Source organism: Centropristis striata, chromosome 4 (assembly GCF_030273125.1).
Source record: "Centropristis striata isolate RG_2023a ecotype Rhode Island chromosome 4, C.striata_1.0, whole genome shotgun sequence".
In the NCBI taxonomy this organism is placed as follows: domain Eukaryota; kingdom Metazoa; phylum Chordata; class Actinopteri; order Perciformes; family Serranidae; genus Centropristis; species Centropristis striata.
In genome coordinates this window covers 40,870,117-40,880,100 of record NC_081520.1, presented here as the reverse complement: position 1 = coordinate 40,880,100, position 9,984 = coordinate 40,870,117, and the positions used below count along the sequence as shown (strand labels likewise).

The 9,984-nt window shown below is 36.3% G+C and overlaps 1 long non-coding RNA gene across 1 annotated transcript; it reads right to left on the bottom strand.

Moving 5' to 3' along the window:
- Positions 1 to 7,859: 7,859 nt before the first annotated feature.
- On the bottom strand, positions 7,860 to 8,387 carry LOC131970280 (uncharacterized). The gene is made up of 3 exons (XR_009394169.1): positions 8,264 to 8,387; positions 8,049 to 8,181; positions 7,860 to 7,903 (listed from the first exon to the last, which is right to left on the bottom strand). It is a non-coding gene; the product is annotated as an uncharacterized LOC131970280 (long non-coding RNA).
- Between the last annotated feature and the right edge of the window lie 1,597 nt (positions 8,388 to 9,984).

Here is a 9,984-nt window from a genome sequence, read left to right as displayed (position 1 = left end):
ACTAGTATTGTCTGTTTCATATTTTTTAGACTGTAAAATAACAAGTAGACATGGAAGAATATTTTGGCTGCTGTAATATCTCTGTAGGACATAACAAGGCAGGATGTTCGTCATAACAAGTTTGTCAGCAGGTCAGGACACGGCCTTGTTCTGATGTAACTTCACATTTCTTGACGTATTGTAATAAACTTTTGTTAACCTGAGAACTTGGACGTCTCCTGCTCATCATTCCCCATCAACGACTGCGCAGAGAAAATAGGTGAGGATTTTTTGGTGTTGGAGTCAGATTATTCAATTTTCAGGGTTTCCTCATGCAATTTTTCTAACACTGTCCAGCTGTGTGTGTCTATATGAGCTCAAGTTAACCCTATAAAGCCAAGTGTATCATATTTGATACACAAGTTTTTGAGACCTATACATCATCAGTGTGATATTTTTTTCCTGAAAAACCTGACATGTGTTGAAAAAAACAACAACTGAGCAACAAATTGCACAAAAATACAAGATATAGCAAAAATTATATGCAGGTTCCACTGGTGGATCAGTCCATGCTGCGTGAAAACTTCATATCAGCAGATGTATGATGTTGTGTTATATGGAAAAAAATGTTTGCATGTTTGAGGAAAATGTTAAAAGAAAGTAAAGCCTTAAAAGGTTAAAAATGTTGGGTTTTATATGTTTTTGTTAGTTCAAGAAAAACAAACTGTGAGCAACAAATTGCACAAAAAGAACTGATGTATCAAATATGATACAAATTAGAATCATATATCCCTATTGTTTTTGGATTTTTTTTTTTTAATTATCTGTCAGCAGGTTCAATAAACACTCAAGTTTAAAAAAAAAAAAAAAATCTGTCAATTATTTAATGGTTCAGGCTTTATAGGGTTAAGGAGAGCAGAGAACTAGTCTCTAGCTCCATCTCCTGGCCATTGGTGCCTTTCTAATCCTTCTACTTTTGGGAAGGGGAATGGACAATAAGGTTGTCATGTTGGTTTTTGGCTATGTCACCTCGTTCTCTAGCAGCCTTCATGGCTGGAATGAGTTCCTTACGCTTTTGTCTGACAGCTTCAGTGTAGTCCTCATTCACATAGATGTTGGTGCCTTTCAGATCCTTAGCCTTTCCCAGAACAGCCATTTTATCTTTGTATCTAAGGAATTTAATCATAATAGGCCTAGGTCTCTTTCCAGAATATCTGGTTGGATTGCCAGTCCTATGTGCATGTTCAACCACCATCTGACTACTGTCCAGGTGAAGTTACTCATTGATCACATACCTAACTTTGTCCTCAATCTCCTTCCAGCTTTCATTCTGGGCCTCAGGACACCCACAACAAGGTTATTCCTTTTTATTTGACTCTTCAAAAAGTAGTCCGCTTTCCTCAGTTAACTCAGCCAATTTCTCCCGCATTGTTTTAGTTTCAGCACAAGCAATTGTTCTCTCTGACTCAATTTTCTCACTTTTCATTGTTAGATCATTATTGTCCTTCTGGGAGAATTGCAGGCTGCTCCTCAGCTCCTGTGTCTCTCTAGTTCATTTGTCAATCCAAGTGTTAACATTGTTTACAAGTAACTGCACAACAGTCTTGAAATCGCTTCCTTGGTGATGCAGAAGTGGCATGACCAGATCCCTTTGTTGATTCATCATATCTCACACCTGATTATCTTCATCCCCGCCCTGCTTGTAAAATCTCCTTGGAAACACAGACAATACCTTGCTTGTGTTTTTTTATCCTCTGTAAAAACACCCTGTGGTTTGAGGAGGAAATGTGCGTGCAGATCTGAATCTGCAGCCTTGTCAGTCATCACTGAGCTGTCCAACGCCTAACACCTCCATCAAACAAGTCATAAAACATAAACGACTTGTCAAAAGAACAAGATGTATATCAGCTAAATGGCTCATAATGACTCATGCTGCACCTGGCACAGGAATCTGCAGGTGCAGCCAAAACATAGACAACAGCACAGTTCTGGACTGAAAGGATGGTACTGATGGAGGATTTGAGAAAACCATTTCCCTGGTATATGAATAATAAATAATAAACCGTTCAGAGGCTGTAACAGGTTCAATTTTAATATGTAGCCTACTGAAGATACTGGATTAGTACCAAGCATGTAAGGATATGTCAGGAAGATGGCGAAAGAAAACAGATGATGTTGCATTGTCAGCATATGAAAAACAAGGGATTGTTGTTCTCACCACATATTAGACATTCTGATATTTCCTGTCCTTTAAAAAAACAAAAAACAATGTAATACAGTCTTACTTTTGTCTGCTCAGAACTCTGGTGGGTCATCTTTTTTTTTTTTTTTTTTTTTACTTTTTCAGAAGATCCATTGTTTTGTCTGTTGCGTTCAAAATGGAAGGAAAAGAAGTTAAAAAAAATGTAAAGAGAAAAGAGACTTCTCGAAGCTCTTTTTCTAAAAGAGGCACTTTGTAGGCTTATTTATTTTATTGAGAAGAAATGTGGTCCGTTTTTTTTTTAACTTGCACTCGTTTTCTTAAACTCAAATTTAATTCATGGCACAGACAACTATTTGTTTTCCGTGTTAAAAGTATTCTACTTTGAAAATGTATTCTATTTATTTATTTATTTATTTATTTATTTATTTATTCTAATCTAAAATAGATTAAAGTAGCAAATTTATAAGAAAGAAGGCGCAGATTTACGAGAAAAAAGTGGGAAAAAACAACTTTTTTCTCCCAGATTCACCACTTTAACCCTTAATAGGACACTACTATACTATAAATACTTGCAAATTCCAAATTTCAACCCAAGAGAATATTGGAGGATATTACATACTGCCAGAATGTGTAAAAAAAACCCCCTCAAAAATAATATTTTGAGAAAAAAGTTTACGAGATTAAAGAGGCAAATCTACGAGAAAAAAAGCGCAGATTTATGAGATTTAAAGTGGTGAATCTGGGAGAAAAAAGTTGCTTTTTTCCCACTTTTTCTTTTTTTTTGCGCAGATTTGCCACTTTAAATCTCTTAAATCTGCAACATTTTTCTCGAAATATTACCTGAAGTTACCAAATATAGTTATTTGCCTGATAAAGGGTTAAGGATAATGAATGAATAAAATGATGCTGAAAGAAATGTGTGGTTTTGATTTTATTTGATGGATATAAAGGTAGGGTGTTGGATGCAATTTAGACATTTAGACATTATGAGGTTCGGACCCTTGATGGGAGGAAATTTTAGTAACCGGACCTCTTTGAATTTTAATTGAATACCCCTGCTCTAGTTTATCTGTTAATTAATCTGTAGTCTCCTGAGTGACTATTCGTTTGGTTATTTATATAGAGCCAACATTTGTAAAGCAATATAAATATAAAAAACTCCTTATACACTAAATACATATAAATACACCCACTGAAATCAGAGAGGAGAGACAAAAATGGAAACACTTTGTAGAGATTGCCAAATGTTTTGTTGCATCATTGCGCATTGGGAATGACATCCTGTTGAATCATCTTGTTATCCGTTCCTCTGCTAAAAAAAATGTTTTGTTGCATAATTGCGCATTGGGAATGACATCCTGTTGAATCATCTTGTTATCCGTTCCTCTGCTAAAAAAAATGTTTTGTTGCATAATTGCGCATTGGGAATGACATCCTGTTGAATCATCTTGTTATCCGTTCCTCTGCTAAAAATGTAGATGAAGTGTGAGATAATAGCTCGAGGCCTGTAAATTACAGTTTGCTAGGAAAAAACACTGTTTCCAAACAGCTTCACTGTCCGTTTTCAAATGACAATATTTTTAGGAGGAAAAAAATAACGAGGTGGAAAAAAATGCCATTAAGCACTTCAAGAACAAAGTCGAAATGTCAAGAATAAAGTTTAAATACAATGTCGGGAGGGAAAAAATAGAAATGTCAAGAATAAAGTCAGCTTTTTGAGTTCGGTAAAGTACACTACATTATACTTAATGCGTCTAATATACATGTAAAAAAAATCAAATTAATTACATAAAAACAGATTTTCCCAAAATAATAGTAACGCTTTATAATAAGGTCCTTAATAACCATTAATTAAGTAATAAGGCATTGTTCTCGCTTTAGATCCGGTAGTTGCAAAAAGCATAGTTAACTTATAATAGATGAGCAATAAAGTATCTTTTAATATCAATAAGCAAACAAAATAAGATTAATAAAGGCATGGCAAAAACATAATGGGTGGGTCATGGGTGTTTGTAATGCCATTATTAACACTTATATAAGCTTATAAACACAATAATGTTAATAAGCATCTTGTAAGGACTTACAAGGGCCTTATTACTTGTTCATTAATGGTTATTACAAGGACCTTAATATAAAGCGTTACCTAACCTACTACCAAGACTAGCTCATTGTCATTGTTTTTTGGTACTAGGCCTACTGCACCCATAAATATTACTGCGGTCAAGTGAGACGTCATTCGCTTTCTTCGTCACTGTATAATGTAGAGCGCCCGTATGTGATTGTGCCCGTATGTGATTGTGCTTGACGGAGAAGCGCGTCACGGCTCACTTGACCTCAGTTAAATATGATGGTTATTGCTCATATTGCTCATTCATGCAAAACAAGTTGCAGCTGGCTAACTGTTTGAACATCAGTTTTATACACGAGGGGAAAATGCAACATGATAGCTAAAGGCTTAGTCAGAATAAGTTGTTGCTACATGTTACTGTAAACAGAAAAAACCCCTTGTTTTCTTTCATTTCGTAACACAACTAGAAACGCAGCTGAGGTCTTGCATGATAATGAACTGATGGCATGTTCCAGTCTAATTCATCCCTGCATCTAATTTAACAAAAACGTGTTGTTTATGCATTATGTCAATGAAGCTTCCTCCTTGAAATAGATGAACAGGGTGTGTTGTGTTTGGACAATATGTTGGCATATAAACCGAATTCTTTCTTTTTACATCTACAACATCTAATCAAATCAAACTTCCCATGGGAAGTTTTTCAAATCGATCAAATTGAAACTACTTTATTAATCCCCAAGCAAGGATAAATTAAGTTAGTGTTGACAGCCTGATGTAGGAGGCTGTAGGAGCGAAGGATCCGCCCTGCTGTTTTTCTTTTGACCCATAAAGGTTTTGTTTACCCGATGATCCGGGTATTTCAACATACACTAAATGTAGGCTATCATTAGCTGAAAAAAAAAAATAAATACTGTTTTTTGCAGACACGGAGTCACACAGTCTGCAGTGCACTGATGCAAGATAGGAGAAAAAAAAAGTCACTTCGGGAATAAAGTCGAAAATGTCGAGAATAAAGTTTTAAGCAGGTTTCCCAGAACAATAACCTACCAAGAAAAGCTCATTTATGTGTAGGGATTTTTTTGATACTACTACACCCTTAAATATTGTCAGGGACGGACTGGGACTAAAAAAGGCCCTGCATGGACTTTCCCCCAAATTTAGGCCCACAACCCATGCGCAATTACGCGTTTAACTTTGTCAATACTATAAAACAAGCCCACTTGACAAGATATTCAAAGCGAATTACATTTTACAATAATTTGTGTTTGTGTTGATTTGTGTAGCCCTAGTCTTTATTATTAGACAACAACAACAACAACAACAACAACAACAACAACAACAATAATAATAGGCCTAATAATAATGATATTAAAAATAATAATGATAAAAAATAATGATAATAAAGATGTTGTGGTGTAGAGCATCCTGGCACTTCCCTGCACTCTTCTTGTCATCTTTTGAGCAATTATCTTCAACCTGAATTAACAAAGGATTTACAATATTTTGTTAGCCAGTGTGTATGGCTATTTACACTTAGTTGACTGTATAACAAGTATCAGATGCTTAAGAATTACCCTCAAATAACCTATTCAATATTTCTTCAATATCATACCCTTCAATGAATCAAACTGTCCAGCCAAGACAACAATGAATGCGCCTATAGGCTACTTTTAATGAGGCTATCCCATTGTGGGGGAAAAAAGAAAAGACACAATGTGTGTGCGTGTGTGGATAGATAGATAGATAGATAGATGGATGGATGGATGGATGGATGGATGGATGGATGGATGGATGGATGGATGGATGGATGGATGGATGGATGGATGGATGGATGGATGGATGGATGGATGGATGGATGGATGGATGGATGGATGGATGGATGGATGGATGGATGGATGGATGGATGGATAGATGGATAGATGGATAGATGGATAGATGGATAGATGGATAGATGGATAGATGGATAGATGGATAGATAGATAGATAGATAGATAGATAGATAGATAGAGAGAGAGAGAGAGAGAGAGAGAGAGAGAGAGAGAGAGAGAGAAAGAGAGAGAGAACAGGAAGAGAATTATATATGCTTAGGAATATTTTGCTCGCAATCCAAATCCTAAACTGAAACCACTGAAACTGAAGCCAGAATCAGTAGGAAGAGTAGGAAGAGGAAGACCTGGTCTCAGAAAGAGAGAGATTAATCGCTCCCCAAAACCCAAAAGTTATATTTGGAGGATGTTTTTCTAAATTCCTTAAGAAGTGACGCGCGTGAAACGGATATTAATAAAATAATCGCGGACTACCCGGCAGGGCCGGTTGTAGCCCATTGGCTGCCCTAGGCGATATTGAGATTTTGCGCCCTCACCCCCCCCCCCTATTATGCTGTACACTAATATTTGATACATGAACTACAAGCAAGGTAATGGTCTCAGAACATTTTAACATTTTTTTTTTTAGAAACTTTGGAACTTTACCAACAACAACTGAATTGAAAATACGAATAAATAAATAAGAAAACACAGATCTTCATCAAATTAAGAATGGCAAAGACTGAAAATAAATAAAATGTAGACATACAAATGCAATAAAAATAAACATAAAAATTAAATTTAAATGTACATTTATATTTGATGCATGAACTACATACAGGCAATATAATGGTCTCAACATTTTAGTTTTTAGAAACTTTGGAACTTTACCAACAACAACTGAATTGAAAATAAGAATAAATAAATGAGAAAACACAGATCTGTATTATAATATAATATTACATTTTCATTCGAAATATGGGTTGGGGCATGTTCATTTAATTCAATGAGGGTTTTATTGCCCATGCTTTTTAAAAAATGTTTCGTTAATCAATGTTGTTAAAACAAAGATGTATGCTTGGCGCCCCCTGCCAATTTGGCAGAAATTATGTCAAGACTAGGGGTAGGACGAGGCTAACGGGAAGAACCCTCTTGCTACCCTTTTAGTCTGTGACTGTGAAAATCTTAGCCCAGCATTAGTTAAAACCAGACTCGGACAATAGCAACAAATTACCCTGACAAATAATCTAAACAGAAACATATTACAGACAGAAGCAGCATTAGAGCTGAAACTCATTTGTTTTAACAGTGACTCAGTCATTATGAAACCATAAACAGAGAATTGGGGGGGAATGTATCTATAGCTGTGTGAAAAAGTCTAAGACATGAATTACAGTTCTGAAAAATATGCATTCTCATTTATGTGTATGTGCACATGTATATATTGCCCTACTTCCTCATCCGCAGCCAGCCAGCTCCACTCCTCATCAAATTCATGACCTGCAAGAAACAGCAAACAGAACTTGTACTCAGTATACTGAAGTATATGTAGCCATGTAGCCTTTTTGTGATGTAGTGACACTTAGTGAACAAATGTATCTGTCATGAAGGGTGACTTAAGTCTCAAAAGAGCCCTGAGGCCTACCTGCATAACTGTTAATTGAACTTAAAAGATATGCAGATGTTTGAAATTAAAATCATAAATATGAAAATCTTCAACTAGGAAATAATCATAATCAAACCTTTTGTTTCAATCTGAGACAAAACAAGTTGCATAATAAACTCACAAAGTCAAGACGAAGCTCTCTCTCTCTCTCTCTCTCTCAAGAATCATAGAAAGAAGAACTTCTTGCAGGTCAGGAAACCCGTTTTACAGGAGATGATGGTAGCAGAGAATATAAAGAGACATTTATGAATTACCAATTGCCATTTTATCACACATATATTTTCTTCACATAAACCTTTAAACATACACATATTGCATTCCTCTCACCACATGAAATAAGATCAGGAACCCAAAAGTGGCCCAATGAATGATGGAGGAGACAAAGCAGGTCTTCAAAAGGGGACAGAGTGATTGGCTCTCTGTACAGGATAAGCGGTAGATGATGAATGAATGAATGAACCTAAAAGAGACATGGAACATTATTAAGTCATCATCACAAATCAAGTATGAATTCATATAACATTTTAAGACACATGACATACTCAACAAATCAAAGACGTCTCAGTAGCCAAAAAGTGGTGAAGCGGAAGCAGTAAGAGAGCAAGTCCTTGAAAATGGACGGAGGGGGAACAACTCCTCAAACTCTCACAAGTCAAGTGGTCAACCGGAGAGGGACATGGATACATTATTAAGTCTCTAATCATCACAAATTAAGTATGATTTCATAAAACATAAAAAATGATAAACTCATCATACTAGAGGAGACTCAACAGCCAAACTTTGGTGCAATGAAAGCAGAGAGAGAGAAAGTCCTCGAACATGGACAGAGGGGGAACAACTCCTCAAACTCTCACATTTCAAGTGGTCAACCTGAGAGGGACATGGATACATTATCATTTCTGAAAAATAAAGAAAATGCTTTCCTCTGTCCTGCACATAGAGTTGAAAACTTTTTGATGTGTGTTTATTTTAAAACTTTTTTTTAAATTATTATAATTATGAAGCATGAATTTATATAACATTAAGAAATACATGATACACTTACCAAATTCTAACAGTGGTCCCAAATGAGTCCACATATAGAACAGAGGGTGAACGACTCCTCAAATATATCAGAACAACCTGTAATGGAAAATAATTGATAATTTAGTGTACATAATCACACCATTAAGGATCAACACATAAGCACAATAAAACTTCTGAAAAGCAATATTAAAATTAAAAATAATGAATTACTACATCCATAATGTTTGATGTGTGATAATATTAAATATACCTCGCCTTATCGCCTCAACCTCTTCTGTGTTGTCCTCCTCACCACCTGATCCATCTTCTACTGTTCTTGCCTTGTACTCTGCCAATGGGGATGCCTTCAGCCTGGTCCACTGGAGTGCAAAGCTTTTCAACTCAGCCTGCATATTTTCCTTGGTTGCCCTGCTGTCAAATCCTTGCAAGCACTTGCTTAAGTCTTGAAGGGCAGACTGGGGAAGAGAACTGGTGGAGAGCTGAGGGAAGTTTCTGGGATCCAGACATGCCAAGTCAGCATATAGATTGCCGTGTGTCAAAAAGCGCCTATGAATGGCTTCAATTGCTGTGTCCATGATCCGGTTATGCACATTCACCTCATATGATTTTTCTGCATCATCCAGGGTCTCATCCTGAGACAACTCTTACTCTTACTTTCAAATGGCTGTGTATAGTGCTGTCTTGAACATTTTCAGGTATTGTCACAAAGATCTGACTTTTTTTGCATTGTTAAACACTAGTAATTGTCATAATGAAAACATGACAAAGCCATTAGTGTTTTTTATGCTCATGAACATTTAGTTCAATATGAAGTAATCTTTTATCTTGTACATTATTCTGTGGTTTTGAGTTATTTCCCCATCCAATGATAAATGCTTTCCCAATGTCCAGACCAGACAGGTTCAGGGAGAGATCACCTGAGAGGGAAACAGCTGTTGAGAGCCATGAGTCTGCCAGTCAAATAACTGATTTTTTTTTTAAATTTCCACCCTCAGCAAAAAAGTAGCAATCCAGTGGTGCAGAAAGTGTTCTGTAGCAGAGACGGCACCAGTAGAAAGTGGCTGACATACTGTCCAGAGCGTAACATGCTGTATTGTTTCATCTGCATGGCATTCAGTAAGAGAACTGATAGCAGTCTGTTCATCAGTGGAATGTCAGATTGAGGCATATACAACAGCGCACAGAAAAGCATGAGAGAGGCAGTCCACACAGAAACTGTGCTGAAGCTTACCTCTTG